The sequence below is a fragment of the Rhinopithecus bieti genome, unplaced genomic scaffold (assembly GCF_001698545.2).
Source record: "Rhinopithecus bieti isolate Rb0 unplaced genomic scaffold, ASM169854v2 scaffold_30764, whole genome shotgun sequence".
In the NCBI taxonomy this organism is placed as follows: domain Eukaryota; kingdom Metazoa; phylum Chordata; class Mammalia; order Primates; family Cercopithecidae; genus Rhinopithecus; species Rhinopithecus bieti.
This window is the reverse complement of record NW_016813573.1, coordinates 1,019,107-1,037,292: the sequence shown is the minus strand read 5'-3', so window position 1 is coordinate 1,037,292 and position 18,186 is coordinate 1,019,107. Positions and strand designations below refer to the sequence as shown.

Genomic DNA, 18,186 nt, shown 5'->3' with positions numbered 1-18,186 from the left:
TTTGCTGGTAGTATGTTTTAATTTGTTGATTTTTACTTTTAATGTATCTATTATAGGTTTTTACATTGTGGTTACCACGAAGCTTATGTGAAATATAGATATAGCTAATTATTATAAAGAGATAACAACTTGTATTAGATAAAACAAAGAAAGAATAAAACAAGCAAATAAAGAAAAAAATTAAAACAATCTTTATATTTTAACTCCATCATCCCACATTTTGAATTTTGGTTGTCTCAATTTACATTTTATTGCCTATCTCTTAACAAGTTTCTGTAGCTAATTTTATTTTACATGTATTTATCTTTTAGGCTTCATACTAGAGTTATGCGTAGATTGCACACTAGAATTCCAGAATTGGAGTGTTCTGGGGATGATTTTGTACTTAATTTTACCAGTGGATTTTGTACTTTTAAATATTTTCTTTTTTTACATTAGTATTTTTTTGTTGTTGTTTATATTGAAGAGCTCCCTTTACAATTTCTTGTGAGGTAAGTCTGGTGGTGATGAATTCTCTTAGCTTTTGTTTGCCTAGGAAAGACTTTGTGACTCCTTATTTGAAAGATAGCTTTGCTGGATAAAGTATTTTTGAATGGCAGTTTTGTTTTGTTTTGCTTTGTTTTTTTCCTTTCAACACGTTGAAAATATACTGCTCCCTCCTGGCCTATGTGGTTTCCACTGAGAAATCTGCCATCAGATAATTGGCATTTCTTTACATGTTGTTTGCTTTTTCTCTCTTGCTGCTTTTTAGGATCCTCTCATTGTCTTTGACCTTGGAGAGTTTAATTATTATATGTCTTGATGTAAGTCCTGTTTGGTGTTCTCTGTCCTTTCTATACCTAAACTTTTATTTCTTTCTCAAGTCTTGGAAACTTTTCTGTTATTATTTTTTGAGTTAAGTGTTCTACCCTGTTCTTTTGCTCAGCTCCCTTTTGAATACTAGTGCTTCATAGATTTTTGTCTTTTGAGGTAATTTTCTATATCTTGTAGGTAGTCTTTATTCCTTTTGATTTTTTTTTTCTTATTTCTCCTGTGACTGTGTACTTCTAAACAGCTTGTCTTTGAAAGCACTGATTCTTTCCTCTGCTTGGCCCATTCTGCTGTAGAGAGTCTTCAGTGAATTTTTGAATTCAGCAAATGTGTTTCTCAGTTCCAAGATTTTTGTTTGATCCTTTGTTATTATTTCAATCTCCTTGTAAAATTTATAAATTGCTTTTATTTGTGTTATCTTGGAGATCACTAAGTTTCTTTCAAACTCCAATTTTGAATTATTGGATAGAGAGCTCATATATCAGTCTTGTTAGGGTCAGTCACTGGTTCCTTGCTTTGTCTATTTGGAGAGGTCGTGGTTTCCTTTTTTTTTTTTTTTTTGTGGATGTACATCTATGTCTTTGCATTGAACAATTAGTTATTCATTCCAGTTTTCTCTGCTTGGCTTGTTTTGGTTTTCATTGGGTATGTTTGCTTAGATATTTTTTCATAATTTATCTGTTGAATCTCTTATACATTTTTCCGTTAGGTCAGTGCCTCTTTTTCAGCACTAGATGGCACATTAAACCTGTGTTTGCCTTGGCTCTAGCAAATTATCAGAGACTGATCATCAGAAATAGGGGAGGTCCCGAAGGGGATATCCTGTCAGTGTGGAAGGGCTCGCTGTAGTTTGTGCTCAGGGGCCCTGTGGAATGTACCTCCTACATCATGGTGCTGCTAAGCAGCCACTCCGATTTGGCATGTCCTTTGGCTGAATTATAGAGCAGTTTCTAGCATTCAGGATGGTAGTCCTGCCTCTCCACTTTGTCTTTAGCTGTCCTCAGAGATGTTCTTTTAGGCACTCACAGTGCTTCCATAGTTTGAGTTAGGGACAGGTCTCCTGTCAGAGAACATAAGACAGTAAAGAAACTGACTGTCAACCTCAGTCTCACTTTCTCCAGTGTAGAAACTGAGAGTCAATGAACATTTTCCACATACTTGGTGCTGGGCAGATTCCAGGGAGTGTTGTTATTGTCATGAACATCAGATTCTCTTACCGTCTGCTGGAGTCTTTTCACTTCTTGGTGACTCCAGGAACTGATTCATCCTCATATTTGTGTTCTGGGATGTTGCTGGTGATTATCTTGGTGCTATATATTTGTTTCTGGTTTTCTGTGCAAGGGAGTGAAACCAGCTTGTTTCTATGCCACCATTTTCGAATTGGAAGTATGACTATAGGGCATCACAGTCTTAAACTCCTGGGTTCAAGTGATCTTGTTTCAACCTTCCAAGTCGCTGGAGCTACAGTCTCATGCCACTGTGCTCAGCTGATAATTTCTAAGAGTTTAAAAAGTTCCTGAATTTAAAATGTGAGAGATTTGCTAATCAATGAGAATATATGCTTTACTATGGAAATTTAATTCAGAAGGAGAGATGATAGGTCAAGGCAAGGGGAAAGGAATGATAGAGATACCAGCAGGTCCTATAATTTAAAAAGTGAAGATGCAGTGGACAAACATTTCAGCAAGTTTCCTTTGAATAAGAAGTTTATATAAAAGTCAAAATGTCTTAAATGCAGGGAAATTAAGGTTAGAGATTTGCAAAATGTTTCTTTTTTCAACATTAACATGCCCTTCATTTGTTAAATTCTACACTGTGTACTTTAGCTATTGCTATGAATTGGAAATTTCTATAAAAATTATCTGAAGTCTAATATTCATGATTCCCATCTTTAACTTATTCTTACAGATAGCAGTCACATTTTGCATTTTAAAATTTACCTGCTTCTTACACTATTTTGCCATTTAAAAGCTGAAATAAAGTATGGTGTATTTCCAAACACTGACACTAACAATGTATAACATTTGTTGAATGTATGGTATGAGCCTAGTACTCTTCTAGGTTCTCTACACATATTAATTCATTAAATGTTTTAGAAACTTTGTGAACATAAGCACCCTTATTATTCCCGTTTTATAGATGAAAAGCCAAAGAATGCAAAGATTCAATACTTAACTAAAGTTATTCAGTTCCTAAATGATAAAGCCTATTTTCCCACATAGGCAATCTGGCTCTGGAGCAACTTAGTATACAATGGTATCCTGGAGGTTTCACAAATATTTATCTCCTCTCCCCCTGACCCCCCCCCCCAAAAAAGCTAAAACAAAAAACAAGGGAGTAGTGAGACAATATCTAATTGATGAAATTAACCAATTTCATCTAACCCTTTAAAATTTATAATGCTGGAATTCATAAGTTGTAATCATACCAAATATAATAGGTCTAGAATTACGATACTATTGCTATGTGACATACATTTTTGCTGATTCAACCTGAGAATAGTCACTCTCAAATTTTAAGGACTTATTACAACATATCTAAAATAGTATAAAGTCCAAAACCTTGTCTCTAGAGCTGTTGTAACTATTTCTAATTCCCCAAATTGTGGGTTAGGCAATGTTAGAAGCTGTGACACAGTACTTGTATGATGATAATATAATTGGTAAATAAACGTTGGTATGGAGGAAAGTAAGAAAGCTGATAAGTTCTGGGATCAGAGATGATGATGCTACAGATAAACAAGTCTGGCTGTGAAACTATGATCAGAATAAGGATCCAGAATAGTTAATGTGGATATCCACTCTTTTGACAGCAGCTATAAAGACAATTCTAGCCTCTGCTACTGCCAGGACTTTGCTCTGGAGCAGTTCACTGGTGTAGTCTTTACACTATTCTGGAAATAGACAATGGGTAGAACCCTTCACCCTATAGGGTGTGACTTGCTTTTCTTACCAAATATTTGTTGCTAATTAGTCTCAATCATGCAATTAGTTTGAAAACTTGTACATCAGAGTCTTCATTAATCTATCCTATTTATCTTTGCACAAAGTTCATTTAATGAATAACTTGCTTTGAATCTGTGAGTTATTATTTAGTGCTTCAGAAATCCAATGACTAATGCCGTGAGACAAGCAGATGTGCTGTATCCGCTTCAGCAGTGTCATTTTCCTTGGCTTTCCCCTGTGAAGTTCTCAAGGCCTAAACCTCTTGAGCATGCAGTCTGTTGGCTTCAGGAATGTGAGTGGGATCCAGAGAAGGGCTCATGGCTTTGGGTGGGGAGAAGAGTGCAATTTGCATCTTGTTCACTTCCTCCCTGTTTTCTATGCCCAGATGTTATCAGGGTAAAATCAGAGCTCCTACTGAGTTGTCAAGTCTTATGCATTTCTGTTTTTTTTTTTTTTTTTTTTTTTTTTTTTGAGACGGAGTTCACTCTGTCCCGGGGCTGGAAGTGCAAGTGGCGGTCTCAGCTCACTGGAAGTCGGCTCCGGGTTCACGCATTTCCTGCTCAGCCTCCTGAGTAGCTGGGACTACAGGCGCCCGCCACCTCCCGGCTAGTTTTTTTTTTTGTATTTTAGTAGAGACGGGTTTCACAGTGTTAGCCAGGATGGTCTCGATCTCCTGCGTCGTGATCGCCCGTCTCGGGGCCTCCCAAAGTGCTGCTGGGATTACAGGCTTGAGCCACCGCGCCCGCGTGCCTGTAGTCCCAGCTACTAGGGAGGCTGAGGCTGGAGGACCGCTTGAGTCCAGGAGTTCTGGGCTGTAGTGCGCTATGCCGATCGGGTGTCCGCACAAAGTTCGGCATCAATATGGTGACCTCCCGGGAGCGGGGGACCACCAGGTTGCCTAAGGAGGGGTGAACCGGCCCAGGTCGGAAACGGAGCAGGTCAAAACTCCCGTGCTGATCAGCATTTCTGTTTTCTATCCAGGCCTTTGGAATTAAGGAGAATTTAAAGAAATGGTGTATGGGGTGAAGGAAACAAACAAACAAGGAAATGAAAACCAGAAGGGAAAGCAGCCCAATATGGTAACAGAGCTCAGATGGAACTTGTAAAGATAGAAATCGCCTCCAATGTAATTTGGGGTTAGCTCCAGGACTTGAGATAGTCAATGAGTTTCTCAATTGCAGGGCAAGGGTTCCAGTTTTAAGACTTGGGCTTCCAGAGGAGCACATATAGGAGAAAAACATACAGTTGAATGCAGCCTAAATGCGTACAAGAGATAGTTACTTAGTGATAGGGTTTGGCTCTGTGTCCCCAGCCAAATCTCATCTTGAATTGTACTCCCATAATTCCCAGGTGTTGTGGGAGGAACTTGGTGGGAGATAATTAAATCTTTGGGGCAATTTCCCCCATATTGTTCTCATGGTAGTGAATAAGTCTCATGAGATCTGATGGTTTTATAAGGCGTTTCCACTTTCACTTCTCTCTCTCTGGTTCTTGCCAAAACCATGTAAGAAGTACCTTTTGCCTTCTGCCTTGATTGTGAAGCCTCCCCTGCCATTAAACCTATTTTTATTTTTCTTTCTTTCTATCTTTATTTTTTTTAAGGTGTGCACTTTTATTCACTGGTCTCAAGTCAGTGTATAGGTAAGCTCCGGCTGCCTCCACCCACTTCCAGGGAGATCAAAACCTTCATACATCTCAAGCTGGGGACCAAAGAGGGGGGCCATGAAGGCTGATCACTCAAAATAAAACAAAATAAAAGGTATTAAGGTGAAGATTAAAAAATTTTTGCATTACATAGTTTACATGAAAGCAATGCTATCACCTCCCCTTTGTAGGCTCGGGAAAGTACTAGGCCATTCTCCTTAGAGAGTAGTGGGGTGGCTTTTTAGAGGGCAACAGACTTCCTGTAACAATGCATCTCATGATATTTGGGATGACTATCAAAAAAGTACAATGTACAATCAAAGTCCTCGGCCACATTGCAGAACTTTGGGGGATGTTTCCTCCAGCCGACTACTGTCACCTTCACTGTTCCAGTTTTTCAGTCCTAAGTCAAGCCAAAAAAAAAAACAAAAGAAAACAAACAAAAAAAACAAATAAAGCCATGCCAATCTCATCTTGTTTTCTGCACAATTTATGTTTTTTCAAGAAAGGGTGTAATGCAACTAAGTTATAATCAGCCTAGAAGCATTTGCGATGGATGAGGAAGGGGTTGGGCTTGTCGCATTCCTTGCTGATCCACATCTGCTGGAAGCTGGAAAGTGAGGCCAGGATGGAGTTGCTGATCAACATGGAGTACTAACTCTCCAGAGGAGCAATGACGCCAGGGTGATGATCTCCTTCTGCACCCCCTCCTGCCACACCAAGGTACATGGTGGTGCCACCAGATAGCCCTGTGTTGGCATGCAGGTCTTTGCGGATGTCCATGTCACACTTCATGATGGAGTTGAGAGTAGGATGCCACAGGATTCCATGCCCAGGAAAGAAGGGTGGAAGAGCACCTGGGGGGTATGGAATCCTTTGTTGCTGATGGTGATGACCTGGCCATTGGAAGGTCAGGCAGCTCGTAGCTCTTTTCCAGGGAGGAGCTTGAGGCCACCGTGGCCATCTCCTGCTTGAAGTCCACGGTGATGTAGTACAACTTCTCCTTGATGTCATGCATGATTTCCTGCTCGGCTGTAGTGGTGAAGCTGTAGCCCCTGCTCGGTGAGGATCTTCATGAGGTAGTCAGTCAGGTCCAGGCCAGCCAGGTCCAGATGCAGGATGGCATGGGGGAGGTCATACCACTTGTAGATGGGCAGTGTGAGTGATCCCATCACCAGAGTCCATCACAATGCCAGTGGTAAGGTCAGAGGCATACAGGGACAGCACCACAGGCTGGATGGCCACGTATATGGCTGGGGTGTTGCTGAAGGTCTCGAACAAGATCTGGGTCATCTTCTCATGATTGGCCTTGGGGTCAGTGGGGCCTAGGTCAGCAGCATGGGGTGGTCCTCGGGAGCCACAGGCAGCTTGTTGTAGAAGGTGTGGTGCCAGATCTTCTCCATGTCATCCCAGTTGATGCTGTGCTGCACCGAGTACTTCAGGGTCAGGATGCCTCTCTTGCTCTGGGCCTCATGGCCCACACAGGAGTCCTTCTGACCCATGCCCACCATCATATCATGCCTTGGGGTCTGGGGCTGCCCCATGATAGAGGGGAAGATGGCCCAGGACCATCGTTGCCTGCAAAGCCAGCCTTGCACATGCCAGAGCCGTTGTTGATGAGGAGCGGGGCGATATCATCATCCATGGTGAGTTAGCTGTGGGTGTGGATGCCTGGCAGAGCTGCGAGGAGGTGGCTCTGTGCTGGCAGGGTGGACGTGGTCTCGGCAGTCCATTAAACCTATTTTTCTTCCCAGTCTCAGGTATGTCTTTATCATTAGCATCAAAATGGACTAATACACTTAGCTGAGCATGTCTAGAAAATTTTCTGATTACAGTTTTGACAAGAATATCATCTTTCTTCTCTACCAATCAGAGTGTTATGCCTGTCCCATTCCTAATGTGTTACTTTTCCATTGTTAATCCACTTAAAATAACTTTATGGTCTTGTTGAGATAGAACCTTTTTTAAAACAAAAAACGAATATTCTACGTAAATACCTATTCTTAGCTCAATTTTGCAGGAAATAAACATTTCAAGAATAGAATTAAAAAATGTATACAATGGCAGATGTTCTATAAATCATATTTCTCTAATTTAAGAGATTTAGCAAACATACTAAATCTAATTCTCTTTTGGAAACAAAATTTGTATTTCCAGATAATCTGGAAAAGCTAATTAATCAATAAGTTCCTTGGGGTTTTACTCTGTGTTTTGACAACACCAATATATTCATCATGGTGTGGGGCATGAGGAAATAGCACAATTAATACTCATAAACATGAATGTGAAAATGTATAGTTTTGTGCTGAGAAGTGTCATTTCTAATTGCAAATATGGCAGCTTTATTGACATCATCATTAACAGGATTTTTAAGCAATCTATCAGTAGTTCCAGAGATGAGATTCACTTCTACTTCTAGAACAAATGTATAAGTATGCTTTTATTAGTTACTGTTTTCATTTCAAATTTTCTATTCTATATATTTGAAATAGTCTTTAAAGTTTTCACAAACAAGCAAGAATTAGAAAAGTACCTCATCGTGCCTATTTATTGTTTAAATCTTTTACTCTTTTGTATTTTCGAATTGGACCAACAACTCTAATTATACTAAGTACTCATTCTAGCTTTTCTAAGCTTATCTATCAATCTGAAATTCTCTTTTTGACACTTGAAATTTTATTATGACTTTTATATTTTAAAGGAAGATAATTATGTCTGCATATATTTAAAACTGAGTCCTTAGATTACTGTTTCTGAAATGTGGCTGCTATCCTTTAAACTCTCTTAGTATGTTATAAGCACATGGCATTAAGAGACTTTCTCTAAAGGAGTAATGAAAACTAACTTTTTAAAAGATAATATACAATTTTCTCCAACAAATATTTTGCTTTTTAAGGTATTGCTTGTACTTAGTAAAATAATACTTTTTCTCCTGTCATTCTGTGGTGATAAGTGATTGCCAAGAGATTTCTGATATTTGGGTGAGAGTATAGATGGCCTTCTGAAAGGACCTGGAGGAGTGGGCAGAGCTGTCAATCCGAGCAAGAAGGGCTTGAAAACTTCTTCTCTGAAAATGCACCGAAGCCTAGAAGTTCTTCACTGTTTAGAAACAAAGCTTAGTAGAAGGTGTACTGGAAGCATGAACTTGGGATTAGAGAGAAGCAGAGTAACAGACCGGTAGTTTGAAAAGTCTATGGGAGCCTGATATCGTGGATAAAGGCATCAGGCAAAAAGTCTATATAGGAGATAGACCCAGACTCTAACTTAGAGTAGAGGTTAGGACCCAATACAAGATAATAGGACTTCTATACAGAATAAGCTATGTCAAGATCTCAGTGTAGACCCCAGCAACTAGTGCTACTGCATATCCTGAGCATCTATATAAGGCTAACCTGATATAGTTTAGGACTATCTCAGATCATCACTGTTGCTAATGCTTTCACTCCCCACTCTCATCCTTAATATTTCACTTAGAACCTTATCTTTTCAGGTAGGCTTCCCCTAATCATTCAATTTAAAGTAGATCCCTTATAATCTCTCTCATAGGAATTTTTTATCTTTCATTATACTAATTTTGTAATATTATTAAAATTATTTTTTTCATATTAGGCTCCACCACAACAGGCATGATATCTTTTTATTCACTATAGTGTGCTCTATGCCTAGCATAGTACCTGGCACACAAACAGCTCAGTAAGCACTGTATTTGCTAAATAAACAAATGTTAAATAGGCAAATATGCTATCTTAATAACTGGCTAGTGACTCAAGTAAACTGAATGGGGGTGGAATACACTGGACCAGGGGAAGAGCTAGGATTTCCAGGATCCCACTGATTGTCAGAAAGGACAGAGGAGGGAACTTCAAAATCAAGGTAGAAAACTTAGTTGGCTAGTTGACTCTTGAGGAACTATTGCTTTTCCTTCAATAACTCAAGAAATAAAGCAGGAGCTAAGGGTGGCAAAGAGCTTGTGTAATAAACATACAGCACAGCCCAGGCCAGAGGAGGTTTCCTTGGACTGAAACAAAAAAGCAAGACTAAGGGGAAAGACTAGAACTCTTTGAGTTGGGTCAGTGCCTTGAACTGGAGCCATTTTCAGTCTTGATTGGGTTAACAATTGAGCAGCAACATCTATAAAGGAAGTAAGTAAATGGTCAAGAAGATGGTAAAAAAAACTTCAAGAGTCCACCATGCTTCATTCTCATTTATGTGGAATACAGGGACCATTATCACTAGGATTTTAAAGACTGGTTATAACACTTACTTTACTTATTGCTTATTTTTATTTTCTACTTTTTTTTTTTTTTTGCCTTTGGAACTTTAAGAAAGATCTTTAAAAGTATAAATCAACAGTTGTATGTGGCGACTCACGCCTGTAATCCCAGTACTTTGGAAGGCCCAGGCAGGCAGATCACGAGGTCAGGAGATCCAGACCATCTTGGCTAACACTGTGAAAACACGTCTCTACTAAAAGTACAAAAAAATTAGCTGAGCGTGGTTGGGGGCACCTGTAATTCCAGCCACTTGGGAGGTTGAAGCAGGAGAATGGCATAAACCCAGGAGGCGGAGCTTGCATTGAGCCGAGATCTTGTCATTGCACTCCAGCCTGGGCGACAGAGCCAGACTCTGTCTCAAAAAAAAAAAAAAGAAAAAAAAATGTATAAAGTAACTTGTGGCTTGCTTTAGACAAAGAATGCCGGAAGGAGATTGGTAAATAATATCTTTTCACTCAAAGGTGGATCTTGGTAATGCTGTGGATAGGGAAACCATTAATGGAAGATGAGTGGTATTAGTGTTAACCTGGCCTCATTGGTAGGCTATGCATTAATTTAAAAAACTGATGCCCAGGAACTAATATCTTCAACCCAACCCTGAGATTTAAACTTGTAAGAGAGCCATTCACTGAAATAAATTATTTCCTTAAAAATAATTCCAGCTGATTGGAATGCAGGATGGAAAAGATATGTATATCAACAATAATATTCTGTGAAGCTATAGCATTTTCATTTGATTGTACATTTGATATATTTTCATTCACTGTAAGTTTATGTCACACAGAATTTAGTGTTGAGATAATAAAAAACAGTTTACTGATAGCTATATTAAACTCAGTAATCTTACTTCTCTTGCCTAAATGATTTATTTCTGAATCATTTTTGATAGCTTAAAAGAATCTTGTGTTTCATGACATATTTTAGAGTTTGTGGAATGAAAGTTTTATATTTTCACAATGCTATTTGGCTTTTTTATATATTGAACTTACCTTCTTTTCAGATTCACACAGAGCATAATCCTATCTCAAGGAAATTGCAGAATACCATTGCCTTAGGTAGCTTTTTGTCTTAGTCATCCATTTGAGCTGAACAGCCAAGTGGTCCCTATTTATACTCTGGTTGCTCAACTATCATCCCATTGTCTCCTTTGCTGGAAGACGTGGAAGTTATATTTATGACACTGCAGTGACTAAGTTCTACTAGTTTTCTTCCTGCTCACTTGCTCCTCAACTGTTTTTAAATTTATGTTTTTAATTGACAGATAAAATTGTATTTATTATGTACAACATGATGTTTTGAAATGTGTATATGTGTGTAGTGGAACAGTTAAATCTAGCTAATTAACAAATACATTACCTCACAGAGTTTTCATTTCTGTGGTGAGAGCACTTAATATCCACTCGCTTTGCACTTTTGAAGAATACAAAATATCATCATATATTAATGATATATATGACTGTAGTCACCATGCTCTAAAATAGATCTCTTGAGCTTATTTCTTCTATCTAACTGGGTATATATCCAAAGGGAATAAAATCAGTATGTCAAAGAGATGTCTGCACTCCAATGTTTACTATGGTAGTACCCATAATAGCCAAGATATTGAATCAACATAATTGTTCAACAATGTATGAATGAATAAAGAAAGCGTGGTGTGTGTGTGTGTGTGTGTGTGTGTGTGTGTGTATACACACAATGGAATATATTGTGTATATATATTATATCTATATATATATATACACACACACAATGGAATACTATTCAGTCAAAAAAAAGAAGAAAATTCTGCTACTTGTGACAACATGGATGAACTTGGAGGACATATATTAAGTGAAATAAGCCAGTCACAGAAAGACAAATGCCACATGATTTCACCTACACATGGATTCTAAAAATGTTTAACTCGTATATGTAGAGAATAGGATGGTTATTACCAGAGGCTGATATGGTTAGCAGAGAAGGAGAAAGTGGGATATATTGGTCCCCAACTCTTTTTTTTATTCTTTTTGACCTTCTCAGTAACAGCCAGGAGTGGTAATAGTAAAATATTATATGGGTGGCCTGTATGATCCGGGAAGAAAGGCTCCTAGTACACTGATGCCACACTGAAAAAGACAATGTGAGATGAAGCAAGTAATCCCATTCAGCCTCATGGCTTCCAGCGGTTCAGGATAGCTGGTGAATTGTTATACTATCTTCTAGACTCAGTATTTAGAGTCAGCCTGTGTCATGTTTCTGAGTCATCAAGGATAATTGCTTTTTTGAATGTGCAATTCCCCACTGTCTGACACATGAAGACGGTAACCTACTGTTTTAAACTTTCAAATAATGTTTTGAAATTATTTGCTAATAAGCTATTTTTGAATACTGAACATTATAGATTACGTTATTTCAAAAGGAATAAGTAATATTTTCTCTTTTTTTGTGTGAATCGCCTCTACTTAAGAAAAACTTATAATCCTAGAAAATTAAAATTCAAAGTGCCAGACTGATCTTTAAAAGGATTCAGAGCAGAAGGAAATGACTGTAGGTGAGATTTCCAGAACTGAATTATTAACCAAATGGGCTCCACATCATTACTGCTTGCTGAGTAATGGGCATACTTTTGGCCATGCTGTAATGAAAATGCTGGGGAAGTAGTAACACAGGCAAGGCAAATGCTTTTCATTTTATGAATACTAGGAATTACATTAGGGTAACATGGCTCATGTGTTATTTCGGCAAATAACACATTTGAAGAAAATATCTTCTAAAATTCCACAATTCTCATAATTTTATAATATAAAACATTAGAATATTAGAATGTTTGAGCTAAAAAGAAACTAGTAATCATCTAGTATAACTCCTACATTTTTAAGTAAAAAGTATCCATTCAGGTTGCATGACTGGCTTCAAGTTCCTTAACCAGTTTGGAACAGAGTGAGGTCTTGAACCAAAGCCTTCTAACATCCAGTCAAATGTTCTTTTGTGTTTAAATTAGTAATTTTTTCAGCCCCAAAACTTCTTGAACTGAGAAGCAACTTTAAGAAAGTCTCAGGATACAAAATCTATGTGCAAAAGTCACAGACATTCCTTTACACCAACAATAGGCAGGCAGAGAGTCAAATCATGAATGAACTCCCATTTACAATCGCTACAAAGAGAATAAAATACCAAAGTATACAGTTAACAAGGGATATGAGAAACTTCTTCAAGGAGAACTACCAACTATGCTCAAGGAAATAAGAAGGACCCAAACAAATGGAAAATCATTCCATCCTCATGAATAGGAAGAATCAATATCGTGAAAATGGCCATTCTGCCCAAAGTAATTTATAGATTCAATGTTACTCCCATCAAACTGCCATTGACATTCTTCACAGAATTAGAAAAAATGATTTTAAATTTCATATGGAATCAAACAAGATCCCACATAGCCAAGACAATCCTAAGCAAAAAGAATAAAAGAATAAAGCTAGAGGCATGATGCTACCTGACTTCAAGCTATAATACAAGGCTACAGTAACCAAAACAGCATGGTACTGGTACCAAAACAGATATATAGACCAATGGAACAGAACAGAGACCTCAGAAAGAACACCACACATCTACAACCATCTGATCTTTGACGAACCTGATGAAAACAAACAATGGGGAAAGGATCTCCTATTTGTAAATGGTGCTGGGAAAACTGGCTAGCCATAGTGAAGGAAAACTAATAAAACAACTAAAACTGGACCCCTTCCTTATACTTTATATAAAAATTAACTCAAGATGGATTAAAGACTTAAATGTAAAACTCCAAACCATAAAAACCTTAGAAGAAAACCTAGGTAATACCATTCAAGTCATAGGCATGGGTAAAGATTTTGTGACTAAAACACCAAAAGCAATTGCAACAAAAGCCAAAATTGACAAATAGGATCTAATTAAAGAGCTTCTGCATAGCAAAAGCAACTATTGTCAGAGTGAACAGGCAACCTACAGAATGGGAGAAAATTTTTGCTCTTTACCCATCTGACAAAGGACTAATTTCCAGAATTTACAAGGAATTTAAAAATATTTACAGGAAAAAGACAAACAACCCCACTATAAAGTTGGTGAAGGATATGAACAGACGCTTCTCAAAAGAAGACATTTATGTGGTCAACAAACACATAAAAAACAGCTCAACATCGCTGATTATCAGAGAAATGCAAATCAAAACTACAGTGAGATACCATCTCATGTCAATCAGACTGGTGATTATTAACAAGTCAGGAAACAATAGATGTTGGAGATGCTGTGGAACACTTTTACACTATTGATGGGACTGTAAATTAGTTCAACCATTGTGGAAGACAGTACGGCAATTCCTCAAGGATCTAGAACCAGAAGTGCCATTTGACCCAGCAATCCCATTACTGGCTTTATACCCAAAAGAATATAAATCATTCTACTATAAAGGCACATGCACACATATGTTTACTGCAGCACTATTTACAATAGCAAAGACATGGAACCAACCAATATGCCCATCAATGATAGACTGTATAAAGAAAATGTGGTACATACGCACCATGGAGTACTATGCAGCCATGAAATGGAATGAGATCATGTCCTTTGCAGGGTCATGGATGAAGCTGGAAGCCATTATCTTCAACAAAATAACACGGGAACAGAAAACCAAACACCATCTGTCCTCTTGAATAAGTGGGAGTTGAACATTGAGAACACATGGACACAGAGAGGGAAACAACACACACCAGGGCCTGTTGGTGGTAGGGGTTGACGGGAGGAAACATAGAGGATGATTCAATAAGTGCAGCCAACCACCATGGCACACGTATATCTATGTAACAAACCTGCACATTCTGCACATGTATCTCATTTTTCTTTTCTTTTTTTTTTTTTAGAAGAAATAAAGAGGGAAAAGAAAAAGATTTTTTTTTCCAGCTTTTCCTCTGGCAGGAAGAAGATAGTTACCCTGCAAAGTACTCCTGATTTATCACCATGTTTTCTGTACCATATCTGCAATGTAAAGTTTGGAAGGTATGGGGCAGGGGTTGGAAGCTGTGAGCATTAGTATAATGAAGAAATGCCAGAAATGAAAGGGGCTAATGGCGAGAGCCACTCTGATGCTTGGGATAAGAGCATAGGCTTTTGGAGAGAGAATGTGTCTATGTTTAGTGACACAGGTTAATCTAATACTTTCTCAATTATCACAAGGAATTATCTGAGATAACTGCCCGACTGAAAAGGGAGTGTTTATGGCTCATAGGCACTTCTCTGAGTAAAATAAGGTTTATTAGGCAAGACTATGTGTGTAGCTTCTACATATGTAATTGCCTTATGGATTCATCTAAATAATCATACATGTCTTTGTTTTTCTGTTGGTACTTTGTTGGTAAAGTATCTTCAGGGGTGTTGAGTATAAAAGTAAAAATGGCATAACTAAGTACTAGCACTATCTGTACCTTATTGTACTTCTAATTTTCTTTTGCCCAATGATATTTTCCCTATACAGTATGCAGTATGTTCTTTGTCTTATCTCTCTCCTTTCAAAGTTTCCATCAGAATACTGGCTGATCTCTTCAAATTCTTAGCTCAGATGCAGTAGAGTATGCAGTACATGAGAAGCTGATAGCCCAAAATGATTGGTTTGAGCAATATATACAAAATACATCCTCTCATGCCCCTAGATGCCTTCTGTATTATAGGGGGAAAAAAGGATATAAGCAATATAAACTGTAATCTTGAGGTCAGAAATTGGTTTCTAAAAGAGACAAATCCTTTTGGACCCTGAAGTGACAGTTTGCACAAAATTTCATTTGTAGAAAATACAGTTGATCCAAGGCTGGCAGTAAATAAGAGAAACAATGCATCTAGCATTTAAAAAATATGATTTATTTGGGCTATAATCTAATATGTATTTAGATCAACTATAAGAAAGATTTCCTGCATAAAGACATCCCTTAGGATCACAGGATATGAAAAAGCATACAATGAAGTTTACCCAGTTGAAATGTCTGAGTTGGTTAAATGATTTAATGTAAAGAATTACGAGGAAATGTGTGATAATATTGTGAATTTAAACAGCTAACTTATATGGTACGTCTTTCTTCTCTCCTTCCTTCCTTCCTTCCCTCCCTCGCCCCTCCCTCCCTCCCCCTCCTCCCTCCCGTCCGCCTCTCTTCTCTCTTCTTCTTCTTTCTTCTTCTTCCTTCTTGTTCCTTCTTCTTCCTCTTCTTCTTTCTTCTTCTTCTCCTTCTCCTCCTCCTCCTCCTCTTGTTCTTCCTCTTCTTCTTCTCCTCTTCCTTCTTCTTTTTCCTCCCTCCCTACCTCCTTCCCTCCCTGCCTCTCTCTCTTTCTTCTCTCTGTCTCTCTCGTTCTTCTTTTTTTTTTTCTCAGTTTCTTCAAACTGGAATCTCTGACCTCAATTGCTTGTCTCTATCTTAGAGTCCCATGTTTGGAAGGCAGTACTAGATTGTGATAACAAATTCCTGCCCCACGCTCATTTTTTAAATGTTTCTGTTTTTTATTCCCAAATGTAAGGAGAACATCAGATGAGACTATTCTATTTAAATGTGAGGATTTCAAAGAGATTTTATTTTATTTATTTTTAAATTAGGCTTATAGAGTTATGCTTTACATACAACAAATATGATCACTTTTTTAAAGGATACAGTTGATGAGCTTTGACAAATATATATAGTTGTGTGACCATTATCATAATTAAGATATGAAATATTTTTATCACAATAATAAGTTCCCTTATGGCCATATGCAATCAATTTCCCATCCCTAGTCACAGCTTCTGGCAACCACTCATCTGTATTTTCATTTCTATGCCTATGTCTTTTACAAAATGTTGTGGACTTATACAAAGAAAAGGCTTCTGCTCTCAAAAGACACCATTAACAATATGAAAAGATAAGCCATAGGTTGGGAAAAGATATTTGCAAAACATATCTTTGATAAATTATTCATATTTAAAATATATAAAGTACTCTTACAACTCATTAATAGAAATACAAATCAATTAAAAGTTAAAACAATGTTTAAATAGAGACTTCAGAAAAGAAAATACATGAGTGACCAATAGACACAGAAATTAGTCATCAGGGAAATTCAAATTTTAAAATATGAGTTATCACTACACACCCACTGGAATGGCTAAAATGGAAAAAGGCTAATAATAAAAAGTGTTGACGAGCATATGAAGCAACTTGAACTTTCATACATTGCTGGTAGGAATATAAAGAGCAATATAAATCTGTCCGTTTGACTCATTGTGTTTATGTGTTTTTAATCTAAAAAAAATCAAGTACATGACCATGGAAATATATAGAGGTAAAAGTTTTTTAAAAACATATTTAGAGTCGGGAGGCTGAGTCAGGAGAATGGCGTGAACCCAGGAGGTGGAGCTTGCAGTGAGCTGAGATCCGGCCACTGCACTCCAGCCCGGGTAAAAAAACATATTTAGAGTCAGCCATGGGAACAGTTTTAGGATAAGAGGCCCTCTGAGAACTGAAAGATTGATTGTAAAATAGACTATTCCTCTAACTTTCTCAGTGGTAAATGTAAAACAATTCCAGTGCTCCAAAGCAAATTTCACTGAATCTGTGAAAATATCTTTACATCTATACACAGAAGATTTTTTGCTGTGAATATGACTGTGAGGATGCCGAAGAAATCAAGCAAGTTGTTTTCAGTTTAGTTTCCAATTCTCTTTGGGATGCAAATTCATAATTCAATAGGTCAGTAGTATTGAACAAAGTAATATCTGTTTCTCTTGTTTTCAGATGACTTTAACAGAATATGAGAGAAGCAATTCCTATGTCTATACTCCATTTGTATTAGTCGGTTCTCACACTGCTATAAAGGTGTACCTGAGACAAGGTAATTTATAAAGGAAAGAGGTTTAATTGACTCACAGTTTTGCCTTGCTGAGAAGGCCTCAGGCAACTTACAATCATGGTGGAAGGAGAGAGAGAGGCAAAGGCATGTCTTACATGGTGGCAGATGAGACAGAGCAAATTAGCAAAGGGGGACAAGCCCCTTATAAAACCATCAGATCGTTTGAGAACTCACTCACTATCACAAGAACAGCACAGGGGAAACTGCTCCCATGATCCAATCATCCCCATGTTTTGAGGGCAGGACTTTCAACACTTGGGGATTATAGGGATTACAATTTGAGATGAGATTTAGGTGGGGACACAAAGACAAACCATATTATCATTTCAGCCTCATTTCTTTTCCTGCCTAAAGATCTATAGAAATATTGACTCCTTTCTGTCTCTACCTCCATTAGTTAATGGCCTGCTTTCTAATAGTAAAGAAGATGAAGAAAAGATTGACATTAGAAATACAGAAGACAATGGGGCACAGTGGCCCATGTCTGTAATCCCAGCACTTGTGGCTCATGCCTGTAATCCCAGTGCTTTGGGAGACCAAGGTGGGCAGATCACTTGAGCACAGGAACTTAAGACCAGCCTGAGCAACAAGGTGAAACCCCTACAAAAAATACAAAAACTTGCCAGGTGTGGTGG

General features: G+C 37.9%; 1 pseudogene; it reads right to left on the bottom strand.

Annotated features, from left to right (window-relative positions):
- Positions 1–5,936: 5,936 nt before the first annotated feature.
- On the bottom strand, positions 5,937–7,044 carry LOC108513029 (actin-85C-like; annotated as a pseudogene).
- Between the last annotated feature and the right edge of the window lie 11,142 nt (positions 7,045–18,186).